Raw genomic sequence first — 22,872 nt, forward strand, 5'->3', positions numbered from 1 at the left:
AACAGATTGCCATTTGCGACGGACTTATCCATACTGGGACTCTAAAGCCCCTCTCACCCAACCTTTCTCACTTAGGCTTGGTGAGACAGAAGCAGGCTGCATTGGCGAGGAGTAACTGGGCCCAGCACACAGAACAAACAAACTTTTTGGGGCACTTGCTGCCAAGAAGGAGATGTTTAAAGGGAACAGGGGTTTGGAGGGAGGTTGGGTCTGCGGTGGGGGTGGTATGGGGCATCCGCTGGGCGGTCGTTTGTGTGCAAGGCTCGGTCTTGGTTTTTTAAACAGTCATTCTGGAGCTGGAAGTGATGTTCTTTCTTTCTAACTCTTCCAGAGTGACTATCCTGGTATAACTAGCAGAACCATCTGCAGCGAGTGATTTAAATCTCTTCTGTTGGACTGTTCCTAGCCCAGCATAAATATTCAGGGGAAGTTATCCCTTCTTGAGAATTACCGGCTAAACCCACAGATGGGAACTTCTGAGTGGGAGTCCCCAGCACATCATTGGGGTACCCCAAATGCAAATGGAGGTGAAGGGCCAATATTACACATATCCTTGCACTTTTAATGTCGAGAAATGTCCCAGCAGCATTACAAAGTAAGGTACGATGTGAGTAATGTTAGAAGATATTAGGCCAGATGACCAAAGGCTTGTGTTAGGATACCTCACACATGCACACACTCACTCTCACACTCAGCTAGTTACTCTTACTCTCACTCAGTCACTCTCACACAGAGGAAATCTGCGCCAGGGCCAAGGACTAAGGAGAGGACGGCATGGTGGCACAGCTCCGGGCTCCCATTCCGGCCTCGGATAACTGTATGGAATTTGCACTTTCTTCCCATGCCTATGCGGGTTACCTCCGGGTGCTCTGGTTTTCTCCCACAGTCCAAAGGTGAATAGGTTAAATGGATTGGCCATGCTAAATTGCCCCTTGGAGTTCAAAAGGTTAGGTCAGGTTTCTGGGTTACATGGAAAGAGTGGATGACTGAGCTTAAGGGTGAGGGGGGGGGGAGCTCTTTCCAAGGATCGATGCAGACTCGATGGGCCGAATAGCCTCCTTCTGTATTGTAAATTTTATGATTGAACATGAAGGGATACTGATTCATCAGTTGTGCGTGGACGACAGGTGTGTCCTTGGCCTTGTTTAACCTGAAGACCTGAGTCTTCTTGTGGTCCGGAGCTGATGTTGAGGACTCTGATTGAAACTCCTTCCCATCTGTATACCACTGTGCCACAACCTCTGCTGTGTCTGTCCTGCCGGGGGGACAGGACATACCCTGGGATGGTGATAGTGGTGTCTGCGATATTATCTGTAAGATATGATTCTGTGAGTATGACTATGTCAGGCTGTTACTTGATTGTCTGTGAGACAGCTCTCTCAATTTTGGTACAAGCCCCCTGATGTTAGTAAGGAGGACTTTGCAGTGATGACAGGGATGGATTTGCCCAGGAAAAGTGGGAAGATAAGGACAAATTTGGTAGAGAATATCCTGCAAATTACCTGCATCTATATTATGGGCACTTCTTAATTGATAAAGGTGGTCGGCCATCTCAAGCAAGGTTTGGCAACCTAACTATGTTCATAAGGGTCTCCTGCCTGTTTGAGGAGCTTGAAATAAGTTTTGTCAGCACTGGCCTGGTGGCATGCTTGACCTAGCTTCCAAGCTTCCTGTGGCCTAACCAGTGGCTGTTGATGTATTGGGCAGGCTGGGTCTATGTGGACTGCGTTTGATGCAGTGTAGAGAGAGACAGGCTTCCAACACTTGATGAGATGCAACACGATTTTATTTAACATCTAACTATTTTACATGTTCAACTGTGGGTTGACACTATGCTGACTTGACTGGAGACCTGAGGCTAGCCTGACCAGACTTACTGACTACCACATGGTGTTTGCACTGGCTATGCTCACGAGCTCTGACTGTCTCAGAGGCTGGATCCCGAGAGAGCGGGAAAACTGGTGCCCTCTGGCTTTATAGTGGTCGTGTCCTGTCTGGTGATTGGCTGCTGTGTTCTGTGTGCTTACTGGTCATCCTGTGTGTCAATCACTGCCTGTATGCACTCCATTATATACATGGATGTATATTATGACAGCTGTCACCAAAAATGTAAGTATTTGAAATTGAAGTTCATGTGGAACTAGCTCCTCCAGCTCTATAACTGTAAAAATGTTTGGCAACCTGCCCCTTCCCCCACTCCCAGGACTAAATTGAGGGTCACTGTCGACAGGGTTACCGGTCAAAGTAGAGGCACAAATGCTGCCTGCAACTTGCAAGAAATATGCGAATGTGGCACAGAGGCTATTGACAGCCAAGTCTTAAGCCTCCAGCAGATTTAAGATTAATGACCACAGTTTAAGTTTAATGGGATCTTGGAAGAACAAAGTGCTGCTCCAATGTTTCCCAAGTTGTAGTAGTGACAGCTGCTAATGCTGGTGCTATATCAGAGAATTTCCTGAGGAACACAAAGAAAAATATACTTCAAGAAATTTATTTTGATCGTGGGTCATTACCATTTAGTTTTCTGCATGTTTGATCTGTCTCCTGTTATAATTTTCTAGCCTCAATCCTGTTAAAAATCTGACTAGACAAACAGAAATACGCAACGAAGTTGTACACAGGTACATTAAAAAGTTGGGTGCAATCAAAAAGAGTGCTGGCTGAGGTGAGAAACAAATCTGAAGGCGTGGTTTTAACTATCATTGTGGCGGGGTGGAGCAATGCCGACTCCACAGAGATGAGGGTGGCATATTTAAAAGACGTCCCGATCTGTAATAATAATAAACTCCCTGCCACCACTGCCCATAGACAGGAGGAACCTCCTTACAAGCACCTTACAAGGACTCCTACATCAGACTCCTATTTATTGACTACATCTCTGCCTTCAACACTATAATCCCAGCCAAGCTCATATCAAAGCTCCAAACCTAGGACTTGGCTCCTCGCTCTGCAACTGGATCCTCGATTTTCTGACCAACAGACCACAATCAGTAAGAATAAACAACAACACCTCCTCCACAACAGTCCTCAATACCAGGGCCCCACAAGGCTGTGTACTTAGCCACCTACTCTACTCCCTATACACACACGACTGCATGGGAAATTTGGTTCCAACTCCATCTACAAGTTTGCTAACAACACGACCAAAGTGGGCCGGATCACGAATAACGACGAGTCCGAATACAGGAGGGAGATGAGAACCTAGTGTAGTGGTGCAGCGACAACAATCTCTCCCTCAATGCCAGCAAAACTAAAGAGCTGGTCATTGACTTCAGTAAGCAAAGTACTGTACACACCCCTGTCAGCATCAACGGGGCCAAGGTGGAGATGGTTAGCAGTTTCAAATTCCTAGGGGTGCACATCTTCAAATATCTGTCCTGGTCCACCCACGTTGATGCTACCACCAAGAAAGCACAACAGCGCCTATACTTTCTCAGAAAACTAATGAAATTTGGCATGCCCACATTAACCCTTACCAACTTTTACAGATGCACCATAGAAAGCATTTTATCTGGCTGCATCAAGCCTGGAATGGCAACTGCTCGTCCCAGGACCACAAGAAACTTCAGAGAGTCATGAACACAGCCCAGTCCATTACACTAACCTGCCTCCCATCCATTGACTCCATCTACACCTCCTGCTGTCTGTGGAAAGCGGGCAGCATAATCAAGGATCCCTCCCACCCAGCTTACTCACTCTTCCAACTTCTTCCATCGGGCAGGAGATACAGAAGTCTGATAACACGCACAGACTCAAAAACAGCTTCTTTCCCACTGTTGCCAGACTCCTAAACAACCATCTTATGGACTGACCTCATTAACACTGTTGTGTTATGTTACTTCGTGTAACATAAGTTGCTTACTTGATGTAGTCTCTATGAAAGTGGATGTGGTCCGGGGCCTCTGACGTCATGACGCTCGTGGCATCATGCGTAGGACTCAATTGCGCATGCGCGAGCCAAGGTTCCTTTACTGTGCACTCTTTTCGCAACTGCGCATGCACTGTTTTGCCGATTTGTGATTTGTCGGGAGGTGCACATGTGTGGATTGGTGGGGCTGCATTTGCGCAAGATGTCAGCCAATCAAAACTGTCGCCTGCTTCTTCTTCAACCCTGCCTCTGCCTCGTGGTGAGTATTCGTGCTATTCTTACCTATTTATTTTGTCTCTACCTCGCAGTGGCTGTCAAATTTGGCCAGGATGGTCTGGAATTTCATTCTGTCCTGCCCTTCAGAGTATTTGAGGGAGTTGAAGATCTCAATTGCATATTCACCTGCAATGGTGAGTAGAAGAGCTATCTTACGAGCATCGGCCGCGCCATGTAGGCCGGATGCTTCCAGATATAGTAAGAATTTTTTTTTTTGAACGAACGTCAGCTAGCACTAAGATTGCCATTGTACCTGAGTGGATGAGGAGCCTGAATCTTGTTCATCGTGCCTGGATTCGGTTTCTGGTTGTCTCTAACCTTGCTGAGTTGATCTGGCGAGATTGAACAGTCATTCCTGTACCATGTTGTGTTATGTTACTTACATAAGCTGCTTCCTTGTTGTAGTCTCTACGAAAGGATGCTCCAGACTATGAAATGAGTTCAATGTGTTTGTTGAACTATTAACACAGTTCTTAAATGAGTTTGACACTCTGCTAATCTACCTCTCTAGTAACTCAGTCTAACTATACCAGCTTGCTCTAAGCCACGTGCTAGGGTGTGAAGCTGCTGCTGATCAAACCTGTCTTACTCTCTAGGTGTCTGTCTGTGGAAGAGGCAGAGCCCATGTGCCCTGTCCTTTTACATGGGTTGTGCAGTCCCCCCGTTGTGGTACTGCCACCTCTGGGTGTCCTGATTACCCATTAGTTGTGTCCTGTTCTAATGATCCATTGGTTGTGTGTCTGCATTTCATGACATCTCTGGTGCTCCCTCTAGTGGTTACTTAGTTATAGTGTATTTACATTAACCCCTTGTGTATATACAGTGATGCATATCACTACAAACACTACACCCCTCTATGCTTCATCCGATGCCGGTGCTTATGTAGTTACATTGTGTACCTGGTGTTGCCCTACCCTCTATTTCCTTTTCATTTCATGTACTTAATGATTTGTTGAGCTGCTCGTGGAAACAATTCACTGTACCTCGATACACGTGGCAATAAACAAATCTAATCCAAGGGTGGCGCATCTCCTCCTCCCCCCCCCCCCCCCCCATACACACACATGTACACAGGTATTGAGGAAACCTCCCGGCACGATACAGGCATTGGGGCAATGCCACCAACCCACACAAGCGTCAGGCCCCCGCCACCCCACACAGGCATCAGGATGCTCTTCCCCCCCTCCCAAGCATAGGGGCACCCCTGCCACGCAGGCATTGGGCAACCCACCTCCCATACAAGCTTCATCTCTACCAGACATAAGGAGGACCCCCACAAATGGACTCCCCAGAGGGCCTGCAATGGCCCTGCCACCCTAACACAGGTTGGCACAACCAGGGGACAATACCAGGGCACTGCCAGTTTGGCTGTGGCAGGGGAAGTGCCAGGGGGCAGTCAGGGTGCCAGTCTGCATTCCCAGGGCACTGCCTATGCGCTTGCTTGCCCCCCTTCGGGAGCTATACGTACCTTTACACCTCCTGCAGGTTCCCCTCAACTGATTCCTGTTTTATTTACCTGTTGAAAACCTTACTGAAGTGACATCACATTGGCAGGTATGAACATTCAGTGAGGGCGGCTCATATGGCCGGGAATCCTTTTAATGATATTTAAATGTATTAAAATGTATTGAAATTGGGTTCCGCCCTTTCTGGATAGGAACCTTGTTACATCACCAGCGAGGGGTGGGAAAATGAGAAAATTAGATCTCACCAGCGAGAATCACGTTTCGCGACGGTCACAGGAATTTGGGCCCAGGTCACCCTTTATGCTGACAACTAACACAGCTCAGAATTTTACCCAATGTCACCAATTCCACAGAGAGTCAGTATAAATGGGTCATTTTCTGGTTGGCAACATGTAACAAGTGGTGTGCCACAGGGATCAGTGCTGGGGTCGTAACTTTTTACAATTTGTATAAATGAGTTAGATGTAGGGACCAATAGATGGATTCACGAGGGAATCCCTTGCAATCATCGCCATGCATGAATTTGCATGGCAGGGAGTAGTGAATCGCTTGGATTCCCGCTCCCAGCACATAGTTAAAGGAGCGATGCAATAAAGAAGAGTGCCATTTCATGGGGCTGTGGCACAATATTGGGACAGGAAATATCTGTACCGTTGGGACAGTTTCTACCTGAACCCATCTGTGACCAGTGTTATAGCGGAAAGGATAAATAGGGTGGTCAAAAGGACTTTAAACTATCAAAGGGAGGGGGGGGGGGGTGAGAGGGTATGGCCTCAGGAAAACTCAATGCAGTTCTAAAATCAAGTAACATATAATAATCTTTATTGTCACATGTAGGCTTACCTTAACACTGCAATGGGGCGCCTGTCCGGGTGCACAGAGGGGGAATTCAGAATGTCCAACTCGCCTGACAGCACGGAGCACCCGGAGGAAACCCACATAGACACAGGGAGAACGTGCAAACTCCGTATAGACAGTGACCCAAGTCAAACCTGGGACCTTGGCGCTGTGAAGCAACATTGCTAACCACTGTGCTAAAGGAATAGACAGGAACCTAACTTCAGGAACATCTTATACATAAATTGGGAGAGGGAGACAAGCACCTGTCAGAAAGGTAGTGATTTCTGGAATGTGGCCAGGATACTTTCCTGCAGCAATACGTTCTAGGTGCAACAAGGGGACAGGCAATATTAGATTCTGTTCGGAGTAATGAGCCCAATTTAGTTAGTGACCTAACTCTGCGAACATTTATCAAACAGTGATTACAACATGATTGAATTCAGTGTAGCGTTTGAAAATGAAAAACACGCTGCAGATAGTTGGTTAAAGCTGACATTAATGGGATGAGACAGAGACTGTCTACAGTAAATTGGGAAGATCTGTTCATGGGTCTAACGACTGAAGAACAGTGGAGATTATTTGAGGAAACATTTAACAAGGTACACAGCAAGCATATACCTCTGAGAAGAAAAGGCGCCACTTCGCAAAAGAAACCAGCAATGGACAACTAAAGAGGTCAAGGACAGCATAAAAAATTGCTAGGGTCTAAAATCCGGGATGGGGTAGCAGAACAACTTGAAAATTTTCGGTCGCTCAGGGAAATCCAGCATGGATTCATGAAACAACGGTCATGCCTGACTAATCTTATTGAATATTTTGAAGAGGTGACTCAGACAGTGGATAGGAGAATGTCCACGGAAGTTAGTTAAAGTCCCACATAAGAGACTGTTTACTAAGGTGGAAGCCCGCAGAGCTGAGGGCAAATTATTTATATGGTTAGGTTATGTTTGAGTGGCAGGCGACAAAGAGTGGGGATAATGGGAAAATACTCAAATTGGCAGAAGGTGACTAGTGATGTACCACAGGGAACTGTGTTGGAGCCTCAGTTATTCACACTACTCATTAATGACTCAGATGATGGCATGGAAAGACATATCCAAATATGTGGATGTTACAAAGTTAGCTAGTGTTGTAGACAGCCTAGATGATAGCATTAAATGAGGAGGGGATATTGACAGACTAGGTGAATGGGCAAACATGTGGCAGATGGAATTTAATATAAGAAAGTGTGAGCTCATCTATTTTGGACCAAAAAAGGATGAAGCAAAGTACTTACTAAATGGAAAGAGTTTAGGTACAGTGGATGTCAAAAGAGACTTGGGGGTTCAGATGCACAGGTCCTTAAAATGCCAGGAACAAGTGCAGAAAATATTTTAAAAGGCTAATGGAATGTTAGTCTTTATTTCTAGAGGATTGGAATATTAAGATGCAGGGGTTATGCTACAGTTCTACAAAACCCTGGTTAGACTCCACTTGGAGTACTGTGAGCAGTTCTGGGCACCACACCTTTGGCCTTGCAGGGAGTGCAACATAGTTTACAAAAATCATACCTGGATTGCAGGGGTTGAATTACGAGGAGAGATTACTCAAATTGCACATATTTTTGCAAGATTTAGAAGGCTTAGGGGTGATTTGAAAAATGAAATGAAAATCGCTTATTGTCACGAGTAGGCTTCAATGAAGTTACTGTGAAAAGCCCCTAGTCGCCACATTCCGGCGCCTGTTCGGGGAGGCTGGTACGGGAATCGAACCGTGCTGCTGGCCTGCTTGGTCTGCTTTCAAAGCCAGCGATTTATCCCAGTGAGCTAAACCAGTTCAAAGTATTCAAGATATTAATAATAACCACTTATTGTCACAAGTCGGTTTCAATGAAGTTACTGTGAAAAGCCCCTAGTCACCACATTCTGACACCTGTTCGGGGAGGCCGGTACGGGAATTGAACCTGCGCTGCTGGCATTGTTCTACATTATAAGCCAGCTGTTTAGCCCACTGTGCTAAACCAGCCCCTACAGGGAAAGGCAAGGTAGATAAAGATAAACTATTTCCACTGGTTGGAGATTCTAAGACGAGGGGGCATAATCTAAAAATTAGGGCCAGGCCATTCAGGAGGGATGTTAGGAGGAGCTTCTTCACTCAAAGGATGGTAGAGTTTCGAAACTCTCTCCCACAAGCCGTAGTTGAAGCTAGATCAGCAGTTGAGTATAAATCTGAGATAGATAGGTTTTTGTTAAGCAAAGATATTGAGGGATATGGGCCAAAGACAGAGATATGGAGTTAGGTCAAAGATCAGCCATGATCTCATTGAATGGCGGGACAGGCTCGAGGGGCTGAATGGCTGACTCCTGTTCCTTATTTGTATGTTCAGATGCACAGAGTAATCTGTCCAAAAAGTAACAGTGCCTTTGATAAGCTCCAATGATAAAATGATAGCAGACCATAGGGCATTGCAGATATCCTGAACAACTTCCTTGTAACTGTGTTGGTAGAATAAATTCAGAGATTCTCTCCGAGAATGAGGAAATGAGGACTGCACTTCTGGAAAATAAGGAATATTGAGAAGAATGTAGCAGAAAAATCAAACACCTTAAATGAAAATCGCTTATTGTCATGAGTAGGCTTCAATGAAGTTACTGTGAAAAGCCCCTAGTCGCCACATTCCGGCGCCTGTCCGGGGAGGCTGGTACGGGAATGTTGGATGATAGTACATACAGGTAGTCAGGATAATGGTAAATGTTCACTTTATAGTGAAGTTCTAAGTGGAATTGAAACTTTTACCAAATGATTGTGGAGAAGTTAACCTTTCTTTAACAAAAAGGAATAAGGGCTAACTTGGAAATTTCAAATTACAGAGTGTGGTGATCCACCACTGTATATATGTGTGTGCCTCTATTAGGGGATGTACAATAGTACCTGCTATTACAGGTTTGCCAGGTAAGCCCCTGCCAGCTAACTCCGCCCACAGGGAGCAGTATAAATATTCATAAACTCTCCTGAGCTGCCATTCTACAGCTGCAGTTGAGGGAATAACATCTCACGGTAATAAAGCCTCTTTTGTACCGTTTCGTTTTTCTGTGTGCAATTGTTTGCGTATCACAGAGTCTGATATTTGAGACAACTGGCTTGGTTCTCTGTTTGGGAGACTAAGTTCGCCTGCTGGAGTATAATCTCTCCTGGTCTGCAATGGTACAAGGAGCAGCGACCAGTAGTGATTCACTTTCACTTGCCATGCAACAATGGTGGCGTTCCTGGTATTCCATTCCAAATCCAGCTATCGGGCTGCCATTTTAGCCCAATACCGAAGTTGAGTGGCTGCCCCCCTCCCACAACGCATATGCTATGATAAATAGGGGTATCCTCCCCCTCCCCTTACCACCACGGGAATTGCAGGGTCCACCCCACACAGCATGCCTCGCATTAGGGTGAAACATCCCCCACTAGACCCCCCCATCAGACCCCCATAGAAGCAATCTCACATACCAGAGACCGACCCATATCAGTGTCACCCATTCCAGATAAACTCCCCATATCAATGAACCCCCCATATCAGAAAACCCCAATATCAGAAACCCCCATATCAGAGAAACCCAATCCAGATAACCTCCCCATATCGAAGAACACCCCCATATCAAAGAATCCCCCATATCAGAGAACCCCCCCCCCCCCCTCCCCCCATATCAGAGACCCCCTTTCACAATGTTTTTTTCTCAATATCTATCTATGATTGACAGGTCGGCACCACATCAAAAACAGTTGTGTGCTTTCTGCTAAGGAAAAGAGAAAGTGAGAGCACTTAGCTCCTAGATGTTTAAAAACATTGAGGTTAATTTCACAAAAGGGCACTTGAGATGTATTTGAGCAAAAAGGGAGATGAAAATAAACAATCCAGACACTGGGCTGTCTAGAAGTTATTACCTTGTCAATTACAGCCTACTAAAAACAAATTCTATGAAAATGAATAGAAGCCTTGCAGATCAAAGAATCTGATGGTATTTAAAATCTTGTGATTTATTTGACTTCCTATGAAGTAATAGCTGCTACTTTCTACACTTCTGTCTGAGGCATTAAGTGTAAGGGACAGGTGAGTGAAGATGCAGTGATTTTTCACTGTTCCTGCCTTTAGCTTCCAGCCATGGGGGGTCTCTTGTGGGGAGGGGGGGGCTCTGGTGAGGGGGTCTCTGATGTGGGCGTCTCCGATATGTGAATTATTTTATATGGATGTCTCTTATATGGGGTATCCCTGACATGGGGGTCTCTGATATGGGGATATGTCTGATATGGAGATGGTCTCTGATATGGGGATATCTCTGATATGGGGGGTTGTCTCTGATGGGGAGTCTCTGATATGGGGTCTCCAATATGGGGGGTAGTCTCTGATATTGGGGTCTGATTGGGGGGTCTGATCTGGGTCTCCGATAAGGGATTGGTGAGGGTGTAGGCAGGATTTGCATTAACGGTGGGAGGGGGCCCTCTAATGGACTTTGGTGGCACCTACATTACATGCTTACCCCCTTGACCCACAGTCGGATCCACTGCGTTAGGGCCACAAACAAATTGTTTGCACCAATCCATGCCCGAGAGAGCCGGAGGATGATGGAAGCATGAAGAATCCAGCTTTAAAATGAGTTTAAATGATCTATTTGCACCGTCCTGGCAGTTCACGATGTGTAGCTTGTTGTTGTCACCAATGGGGGGATAAGAACATTGGAATGGCTTTTTATTTTTCTGATGTGTGATTCTCCGCTGCATCTGGAACTCCGCGACCAGTGGTGGATTGTGGAGAATCCACTCCAACACATTAGTGGTCATCCTGAAGAAGGTTATAATATATAGAAATGCTGAGTGAGTGGCTCACTCCAAGACTTCCCAAAACCTCACTACATACAAGCCACAAGTATGCGATAGAACACTCTCACTTGTCTGAATTGTTACATATTGAGTAAAGTAGTACATTTAATTGGTTTCCATCCACCAACTTAATCGTGAACTAACTCTAAGGGTACTCTGGCTGCAGTGTGCACTAACTATTGGATGTGTAGTGATCTGTACATCTGTACATCCATCTGTACATACATCAGGGCCTACAGACAGATAAAACAGCCACAGCATCACTAGAGGGCAGCATCAGAGACGGGTATAAAGGGTCCAACGCAAGGGAGGATCCACCTCTTTCAGAAGCACAGGGCTAGTGAGCAGCAGCAGACAGAGACAGCTCAGCATTGGCAGTTTACCTTAGCTTCACTGGTCATAACTCTTGACTGTATAAAATCTAGTTAAGCTCTGAAAACAGAATGAACCCACTGAATAAAGTATTTGTGTTAACTGCAAGTCTACAATCTTTATTCAGACTTAGAGAATAACATATGATCCCAGGAGTGATTTCAGAAAGCCAGCTAGACACCAGCAAGAGAAGAAAAACTTAAACCGGATATTCAACTGTGGAAGACTTCGCAACAAATGGATCCTCGACGACTGATTCGATTGAACTTATTGGAACTCCATGGCAGCTGGAAACAACTGGTAATTTAAGTTATAACTGGAAAATGTTTGAACAGATGTTCCAAATATTTATCACAGCTAATGATTTAAGCACTGCCTCTGACACAACAAAAATAGCCCTACTACTCTCAACAGGAGAGCATGAAGCTAGAGAAATCTATAATTGCTTTAATTACTTAGAAGGTGAGGACAACACCAAAGTAGACGTTGTACTCAAAAAATTTGATGAATGCTGTAACAGTCAGTCTGGTGAGATGCTGGAAAGATTTAACTCTTGTCAGAGAAACGGCAGGCCAATCTCTGATTTTATTACAAGTCTCAAGTTAATACCACAAGGCTGTGAATATGCTTATTTCAGAGACACTATGATAATGCATCAGTTAATTTCTGGACTATCTGATAAAAATTTGAGGAAAGAACTTTCACAAAATAAATATCTAACTCTAGAAATCGCTCTACAAAAATGCCTTGCTTATGAGCAAAAACAAAATCAGTACTTTGAGTCTCCACAAACACAGAATCATCATTTAGAAAACAAAATCGGTAAAAATGGCGCGAGCACGCACCACGAGGCAGAGGCAGGGTTGAATCGGAGGAAGATGGAGGTTCTGAGCGGCAGCCATCTTGAGAAAGGAGCCGCACATGCTCAGTTGCAAAAAGAGCATACAGTACAGGAAACCCGGTGTGTGCATGGGCAATCGAGTCCTACGCATGACGTCACGAGCGTAATGATGTCAGAGGACCACGCCCACTTAAAAGGAAAGGCACAAAAATGAACAAAAAGAAATTTAAAGCTGCAAAACCCAATTTTCTTGCCTCAAAAGACAGAACAATGCCCAAATTTACATCAGCAGTTGAAAATAACTTTCACAACACCCTGGAACAAACATTTAGCACTGCCCTAGAAGATGATATGGTCCTTGTAGACTATGGCTCAGATGAAGATTGCATCTTGGGAGATTTCTACTCCAGTACCAAATTCGAACCGCAACTAGAGGTGTTGTACCGTGAAGACCCCGACGATGAGTTTGTCGGAATGGGGAATCTTCAGCCCACCATATATGACATTCCGACTCATGAGTGCAGGATTATGCTGTGGCCTGATGCCAAGAAACAGAGAGTGGTCCACGCACCACAAAGGGTCCCAGCCTCCACACAAGAAGATGATTTGTTCATTGAACATGAAGAGAACAATCACAACTCCGAAACAGAAAGCAATGATTTGTCTATCGAACAGTACACACAATACTGCTCAGACATGGCTGAGTTATTTGGAGATCCTGATGACAGCATCAGCAACACGGTTTAAAAGCTCAATACGACTCTTCTCATGGTAGATGAATCCAGTACCATGGTTCCATGGCAGATCGTCGGTACATTGGACGACAGCATTACCCAAGATGAAGACGATGCCACACAGAGAGCACAGATCGACTCTACAGCGAGAAAACTGCACGATTCCACAAAGAGAGCGATGACAGACTCCACAGAGAGAGCGATGAAGGACTCCACAGAGAGCGCAATGAAGGACTCCATAAAGAGAGCGACACAAGCCTCCACAAAGAGCGTGATGCAAGCCTCCACAAAGAGATTGACGCAAGCCTCCACAGACAGCTCGGTGACAGACTCAAAAATGGAAGCAAGCAAACACTCCATAACGAACGCCATGCATGTACAAGTCCATGAAGATCTATTAAGCGTATTTTAGCCACCAGAAGAAGATACTGAATGTCTACCCACTGTATGTGAGACAAGTGATGAAGAAATCACAATTCCCATACAGGATGTGCAGGATCACATCGAAACTGACATATCTTAGCTCGTATACACAGAAGCACTCAATAATCAGAGGATGGCCACCCATGAGTCCAGAGAGACCATGTCAATTGAAATCTTGAAGATTTTGACTCCAGAAAAGGAGCACCACAACCCACAACAAAATGAAATTGTGAAGATTTTGACTCCAGAAAAGGAGCACAAAGAGATCACAGATGATTCAAATGAACCTGAAATGACTCCAAAAGAGGAGCACCAAGAAATCAATGATAATTCAAGTGAACCTGAAGTAACTCCAAAAGAGGAACACCTAGAAATCAATGATGATTCAAGTGAACCGAAAATGACTCAAGTAAGCAAAGAAGAGGAATCAAATCTACCACAAATGACTGATGTCACCAACATCAATGCAACATCAGATCATTCTCACAGTTCTCAAGAAGAAACGCTCAATGTAGCAGATACCACCAAGGACACTTGCACCAATAACTGTGACAATGACTCAAATCATCCACATGGCACACTCATTGAGCACAACAAGAACAACAAAAACCACAAGCATAGCAGAAACAAGAACAACAACAGCAACAACAAAAACAGCATGCAGCGCAACAAGAACGACAAAAGCAACAAGAAGCATCCCAGAAACAACAAGCACAACAAGAAAACGAACAAGAATAAAAGTGAAAACAACGAAAAGAGAATCAAAAAGCGCAACAAAAAGGATAACAATGACAACAACAAGAACGCCAATGAAAACCACCAAGACAGAAACGACAAAAACAACAACAAGAACGCAACGAAAACAACAAAGACAGAAACAACAGAAGCAACAACAATGAAAAAACTACCTGTACATGGTACAACTCTACACGTGAAGGACAGTGCCACAGCACACTGCGAAACAATTACAAGACTACAAACATGCCATGGCATGACAAAGAATCTCATGAATTCACACCTGCTCCAAAACAAAACAGCTTTCGCGAACGATGACATACAGAATCATTACCACAAACACAGGAAAAAGTCGAGGTCAGACAACAGTGCGACACAGAATCGCGACCCACAACCAAATGGAGCAGACAATCATTAAACGACTCATCAGTAAGGCAGCCGAGTCACGTTCCGACATCAACCTAGCTCTGTTATCGTACTGAGCAACCCCACTGAGCTCAGGACTGTCGCCAGCACAAATGCTCTTCGGCAGAGACATCCGGACAACCCTACCGGCAAAGCAATTCCGAGACCCCGGCAACGCACCGGTTCTCGAAGACATGCGGGCACTATGCTCCAAACAAAAACTATACTACGATCAATATGTGATCCCACTCAAGCCACTGACAATAGATGACACCATCAGAATCAAGGACCCAGAAGGCGGATGGTCTGAGTCAGCCACGGTGATCAGGCAGGAGGCACCGCGGTCAAACATTGTCAAATCATCTGCAGGAGTACTTTTCTGCTGTAACCACCGGGATCTATTAAAGATTCGACCTACAATGCCAATATTTCCAACACTGGACTTGACCGAGTCCATTTGTCCACAGAACGTTCCTCGTCACACAACGCCAGACAGTACTCTTGATGACATCAAACCATCATCCCTACTTCCACCTTTAAGATGCTCCAGCAGAAGCCGTAAGGCACCTGACCGGCTAAATTTGTAACAACACTTCAACACACGCACAAAACAAATATGGACATTTCTCACGATGGACTCACAACACAGTTAATTGTTTCTGTATTACCTTTATCATTTTCACAGTGTGCAGAATTCCATATTCTCACCACTTGTTATGTACAGTTTTCTTGAGGCCAGTCTAGAAAACATGTCAAATAAAAAAGGGGGGGGGGTATAGTGATCTGTACATCTGTACATACATCTGCACATACACCAGGGACTACAGACAGATGTAACAGCCACAACATCACAACATCACTAGAGGGCAGCATCAGAGACGAGTATAAAGGGTCCAGCCCAAGGGAGGATCCGCCTCTTTCAGAAGCACAAGGCTAGTGAGCAGCAGCAGACCGAGACAGCTCAGCATAGGCAGTTTACCTCAGCTTCACTGGTCATACCTCTTGACTGTATTATATCTAGTTCAGCTCTGGAAACAGAACAAACCCACTGAATAAAGTATTTGTGTTGACTGGAAGTCTACAATCTTTATTCAGACTTAGAGAATAACATAGGATGCACTTCAGAATGTTGTCAAGGCTTCTTTTGCAGCACTTCATAAACCTGCGACCTCCAGCATCTCGAAAGGAAAGGGTTATTAGTCATGGGACACCATCATATCAAAGTTGCTTTCCATGTCACACCCTTATGATTTGTTCACTCAGTATCATTGATTCAAAATCCTGCACGTTCCTACATAACTACATCGTGGAGGTACATTAGTTGCATAGAAGTTGTTCAAGAAGAAGGTCTACCACCAAATTTTCAAAAGCAGGCAATGTCCATCTTGTAAACAATGTCCATGTCCCAAGAGCATATATATTGTTCAAAATCGTAAATGATATTAAGAAACAATAGCTGATGATAAATCTGATACCGGTGAAACCAGTTTTACAGTAGCATGTCCGATATCCAGCAAATGTTGTTGAATGACGGTATGAATTAACAATAATCATGCCAAAATTAAATTAGATAGATTATCAGGAAAATAAAATAAATTAACATTTCTATCATGTCCATAGTCTCATCTCCATATTCCTCAAGACAATTAATCAAATTGTTAATATCCTTCTAGTAGCATTCTATGAAAATGCTCCTTGCAATTTTTATGCAAAGATTATGAGAAGTTTCGCTGGTAATGCTTCCAAATCAATGACATTTACAGCATCAAAGATTATATGAATTCGTTCAAGAACCAACATTTGAAGGCTTTCTCTGCAAGCAGGAGTATTGAATTATTTGAGATCCAATCAAATCTTTGCACTTTATTTGTAATGAGTTCTTTCTGTTTCTGTTCACTGACAAATGTAATTAACCTTTATTATTTGATTCTTAATTGAACAATTTGTCTTGCAAATTATAGATGATTATTTTAGTCAGTAATAAACAAGTGTTGAAAATAATGAAGTGCAGATAGGCATTGACACATGGAATACATAGCTGATAAATCAAAATTGCAAAGGTTAAGATTATAACAAAGCAGAGACATATTTCAGCTTTATATAATCCAATGTAGCACGGGGACCTGAAAATGCAGCTGGGTGTCAATGACAGGCTATTGTTTCACTTAAGAAATAAGATTGAGCTGAATAAATTTGAACCCTTAACTCCCAATAATGGGTGGGTTTGGGTAGTGTCAGATTAATTCTGGAACAGAAAGCAACCTGCCCATTCCCACATTAATGGAGTTAGGATGAGGAGTGGGAATGCAAGCAGTTTGATCATTTACAAAAAGTATAAAGGAGGTAGTTGAGTTTTCCTGACCTTGGGAAATTGGCAGCTTAAAGGACAGCCGATGTTTTGAATCCAGGAGGTAAGCCCTCTTCGGCACTGCTTGTGAGTGAAGAGGAGCAAAGGTGCTTCCTCCAATAGCTCCCCAACCAGCTGCTGATCCTGAGCACCGTTCGCTTCACCCAATCAGCATGGGACTACCTCCACAATGCCAGGAACCCCTGGACCGACATCAGGCCACCTCACGGTAGGAATTCCCCAGCCTCATCATGATCCTGACTTGTCCCATTGGGTGGAAATGGTGGGAAACGAGGTGCGATTCCCGTCGGGTGATTCAACATGATTCAGATCACAAATCCCAATCCATCCATTTCTTTGGAGGTGGGCGTGTTTTGCACTGGAACTGAGAGCGGGGCCTAAACACACCAGCAAGCCTGACTTCACAGAGATCAGGGCACCATTTATGAAGTGTCAAAGTGAAAGTAAAGGCCTACTCCCCACTCCCCCAACATCATCGACATTGGAGCTTCACAGCGCCCCCCTCTCCCCTCGCCACACCCATCCTCACCAGCATCAAAACACTCTACAATTCCCCGTAAATCATAGAATCATAGAATCTACAGTGCAGAAGGAGGCCATTCGGCCCATCGAGTCTGCACCAGCTCTTCGAAAGAGCAGCCTACCCAAGCCCACACTCCCACCCTATCCCCATAACCCAGCAACCCCACCCAACACTAAGGGCAATTTTTGAAACTAAGGGCAATTTAGCATGGCCAATCCACCTAACCTGCACATGTTTGGACTGTGGGAGGAAACCACACACGGGGAGAACGTGTAGACTCCACACAGGCAGTGACCCAAGCCGGGAATCGAACTTCGGACCCTGAAGCTGTGAAGCAATTGTGCTAACCACTATGCTATGGTGCTGTCAAAAGTGTAATGTCACTACAGTCCCAGAAGCTGTTCCCCCCTTTGAGAGCTGACTGGTGGTGACTCAGGTGAGGGGCGAGGTTGAGAAGGTGGAGACTTCATGAATAACCTCAGCTGGTGTAAAGGATGGCTGGCACCAGGGAACAGGGCCCCCCCATGGGGTCAGTCTTCAGGCCTCCCCCTCCTCCCACCCTTTCTCACCGGCATCAGGCCACCTCCCTATAATTGTCAATACCAGCACCACACACCCCAGGTGAGCCACTGCCCACTATGAGGTTGCCAGAAGCCCACCACTCTTCATGCCCTCCTCCATGATTCCATTCATGTCCTTCCCCATTCAGGCCATGCCCCTTTGCTGTGCCAATCTGGCAGGCCTAGTGTACTACGGGGCAAGGTCAGGGCACTGCCCTGCTGTGTCACCAACCACCCAGGGGCTACAATGGCTTCCGAGCACCCGAGCGTGGTCATAATAGGTGTGATATACTGGCCAAATTACGCCAATCCTCCTATTCCCAAAACGGGATTCGCACTGGGCGCTGAACCGATCACAATGTTCCAGCCCCGTGGCGCCCAACATGACCTGGGTCATGCCCTCACTGGGTGTGATCCAGATCAAGATATTTAAATAAGTCTTAAAGCTCATTAAAATATGCGCAGCCTGTTCGAAGCTGGAGTTTCCTGGCTCCAGGGATTCACCGGCCCCAGTGGCTCAGCTTTAGGCCGGCATTAATCTGTACTGGTTTCCAAAACCAGAAACCAGACATGATGGCCACGTCAATGGGGGTTCAGAGACCAGTAGAGCATCCCGGTGGTCATTAACAGGACAGGGCAATGCCTAGGACACCTAGGCAGTCCAACCTGGCTGTGCCTGAGGGCGAGGCATGTATATGAAAGAGGGGTTGAAGGGGGTATAAGAGGTGTGCATAAATGGGGGGCCTGATAGGGGGAGATCTGCAGGGGTATCTGAAGGGCAGGAGGTGTGAAGTGTGGGTATGAAGGGGTGTATGAAGAGTAGGGGGTATGAAGGGAGAGTTGAAGAGGGTATGAAGGGTGGCAGAGTGAAGGGGGGTCTGAGTAAGGGAGCAAAAACGGGTGTGTCCTTAAAGTTGGGGCTCTCGGCAACCCCAAACCCCATACCAGGGTATGCTCACTCGGGGGGTGGGGGAGGTGGAGGTTTGATGCCTTGATGCCGACAAGGACTAATGGGGTGGGGCCGGGTCACTATCCTGCCTGGGAGGTGTGGGGGTGGCCAGGGTGCAGGCGAGATTCCCCACTCCAGAAAAAATTCTAAGGGCGCGATTTTCCAGAAACATTTATAAGTACGGGAGCGAACAGGAATTCCCTTGAGCTTCCCGGCACTCGGCCCCAGCGAGGCTGGTAACGTAATTCAATGTTAATTGGTCCATTAACGAGGCCATTCGGGCTTTTTGCTGCAAATGAAGGCTTGTCAGCTGATTCGTCGGGACGGTGCTCGCCAGAGCCCGCTAATAATGTGGAGCAGCATTTAAGCAGCACTTGCTCAGCCAATCCTAGCCAGCGTGCAACAATGGCACCGAGGAGCCAGCCTCAAGATTCGGGGAGGCCAACCTGGGGAGGCTGCGAGATGCTGTGGAGGCCAGAGGGATGTCCTGTTCCCCCAAGGGTCCTTAAGAGCCAGCCACAAGGCAGCCAATGCTGCCTGGGATGAAAGAGTGGAGTTTTTTCTCTCCCTACAGATGCTGCCAGGCCTGCTGAGATTTTCCAGCATTTTCTTTTTCTTCTGCCTGGGATGAGGTGGCTGCAGCAGTCAGCTCGGGCAGTGTGACCAGGAGGTTTGATTGGGATGCTGGGCAATGACTCCCACATTCTACATGGCCCGCCCACCCACAGGGATCCACTGGCATCTTTGAAGTGATCACTTAACCACGATTGCCAATTCTCTATTAGCGATAGCCTTCTGCCGCGTAGCCAGAGGACTTGGCAGTCGGTGGGGATTATGGGTGGTCGTTGGAGCAGACAGGCAGAGCCAGGGGTTGCTCTTGGAATGGGTAACATGATTCAGGGGTTGGCATGGTGATGCTGTGTGCGGTTGCCCCCCCTGTTGCCCCTCCAGAGCACACCCTTAACCCCCATGTGGAGGGTCCCCCACCCCTATCCAAGGGCCCCCATTGAGCACTGGGGTGGCAAGGCCTGTAAGCAAAGACCAGCCCACCCCTAACATTCATCTGACAGAGCACTGAAACAGGTTGTAATGGTGGTAACAGGTGTTTAATGTGAACAAATATTTACAGATTTAAGCTCCAGCTTTTATAACTAAACTGTGCCCTGCACCAACTTAACTGGTGTCTAACTTTCTGTTCTTAAGAGCCCTAATGCTACATCTAGATGGTTATCCAGATGGTACGGCAGGAGTGGACGCGGCCTGCTGTGATTTCTGACATGCAACATGTGTCCCCAGTGGTGGACGTCTTCTGGGGCGACTGGGCCTGGATGGGTCCGACTGCTGGTCGGGTGTCACGGGTGGCGAGGTGTCGCCCCGCTCAGCCTATCAAATGCACTTGGGACAGGAGGGGAGTCCAAGGTGCTGCGATGATCCGGCACCTCCCCTGTGGGCGTCACTGGCACGGCCCCATTACCACCTCCTCCCTCCACGTTCCCAGTCATGGCCTGCTGAGTCTGGGCCACGCTCATGAGCGCCGCTGCAATGTCCACATGGCTCTGGCACATGGTTGTCTGTGAGACGGCAACCCTGCACTGGGCCTCAGCCAGCACCTGCACAGAATGTCCCAAGCCTTGGGCATGCTGAACCATAGCCGAATCTGCCATCTTCATTACCTCCACCGCGGACGCCTCCCATGCGGTGTTAGCTTGGGTGGCACGTATTGTCGGGACCACCTCCTGCTGCTGCACATAGTTAGACTCCTCCAACTGCACCTGCAGGTGCTGGCTGCTTGACGATAACTCCTCATGCAGCCCTTGGCTCAGCGACTGCATCTCCACGAATGATGGGACTGTCTGTTCCAGAAGCCCGAAAACCATCTGGACGGCAGCTAGACCCTGGCGTCATCCCACCCACCTCAGGTGTTCCGACCTCCACATGCTGTACTGGATCAGCTGTGTGGTGCGCATCAGAGAGTGTTCCGGGAGCCTCTTCACTAAAGTGGCCAACCGAGGGGTGTCTCTGGGATGGTGGAGCGTGTTGGAGACAGTTGTGATGGAAAATCAGTATCATACTCCGACTCGAGCTCCGGGTCTCATGAGTCTCAGCGGAGGGCTGGTGTCCGAGCTGCTCGGCCCAGGGTGGGGGGGGGGGGGGGGGGGGTGGTGTGCTCTGGCCTGTGTCACTGGCTGGGGGTGGTGGGATGGCAGATGCACCCACCTATTACCAGCAGGTCCCTATACGACAGAAAACAAGATGCATGATTAGTCTGCGGGCCAGGGTGGAGTGGGGTGGGTGTGTGGGTGGGGGCAGGGTGGTGGGTTGGGGGGTGGTGTAGAGGTGAGGTGTTTGTATCGGGGTGACATTGAGGGGTGGGTGGTGCAGGGTGATGGTGGTGTTGGGGTGGTGTTGTGTGTGGGGGCATTGGCACCACGTGTCTATGGGGAACCGCAACTAAGCAGTGTCTCCTTCCTTGCCATGATTGAACAGAACATCAGTGCCCTCCCTTTCCTCCGGCCGCTGACCATGTCCAGGACCCTCTGCTCTGCCATTGTGAGGTCCGTAGGTTCAGCGGTCCGCCTCCTGTCTTCTCTCGCTGTCGGCGGTTGTGCGCGGCATTCTCCTGGGATGGGGAGAAACAGAAGACGACAATATTAGACAGTCCAACTCATGCAGCCCAGGGGATGGGAGCTGGTGGCCTCAGGAGCCAGAGCACCCAGCCATGGCGGCCGGTATGTGTACCGGCATGTCGTGCAGGGTAGTGGTTCGGAAGCCCTCCGGGTTGTTGGGTGGTCGTGTTACAGGTGTGTTTGGGCGGGGGTTGGTGCCACGGGCACAGAGCTGCCTACTCACCCTGGCCGCAATGTGGAGGTAGTGCTATTTCTTTCTGCACTGCTGGCTGTTCTGGACTACATTGCCCATGGCGCCTTCCGCCCCTGCCACCTGCGTCCAGGCATGATGAACGGCGCCAGTTGGCAGCTTCCTTCCCAGGCTGGGGTACAGGGTTATCCTCCTCTCCTCCACCGCGTCTAAGAGGGTCTCGAGCTCTGCATCCGCGAACCCTTGTGCCACTCTCCTGACTGCCAACTTGTTGGCTGGGATGGAGTGTGTGGGCAGTGATGTGTGTGTATGTGGCTGCAGCTTGTCAACTGGACACAGAAGCCGCCAGACCGGGTTCCTGACTGCTCAGACTACACATGAACCACGCGGTCGGGAACTTGGCCCATTGGGGGCAGAGCACCAGGGTAGGGCCTTCCAATGATGTGACAATGCTGCTCCAATGGCGTACGGCACGGGATGCAATGACGCCATTTCAGAGAGGGCGGAGACCAGAAAACTGGCGGTAAACCGGCACACCCCCGATTTGCGGGTCGGAAGGGATTCTCCATCCGATCGAAGATTACGATATCAGCGTCGGGCATGGAGAATCCTGTCCTTAGCCCCAGAAATGGAGAATCCCGTCCTTAGTCTCAGAAATGGAGAATCCCGCCCTTAATCTTAGAAACGGAGAATCCCGTCCTTAGTCTCAGAAAAAGAGAATCCCGTCCTGAGTCCCGGAAACGGAGAATCCCGCCCTTAATCTCAGAAACGGAGAATCCCACTATTAATCTCAGAAATGGAGAATCCCGTCTTGAGTCCCAGAAATCTGGCCGCAATGTGGAGGTAGTGC

The sequence above is a fragment of the Scyliorhinus canicula genome, chromosome 4 (genome assembly GCF_902713615.1).
Source record: "Scyliorhinus canicula chromosome 4, sScyCan1.1, whole genome shotgun sequence".
Lineage (NCBI taxonomy): Eukaryota > Metazoa > Chordata > Chondrichthyes > Carcharhiniformes > Scyliorhinidae > Scyliorhinus > Scyliorhinus canicula.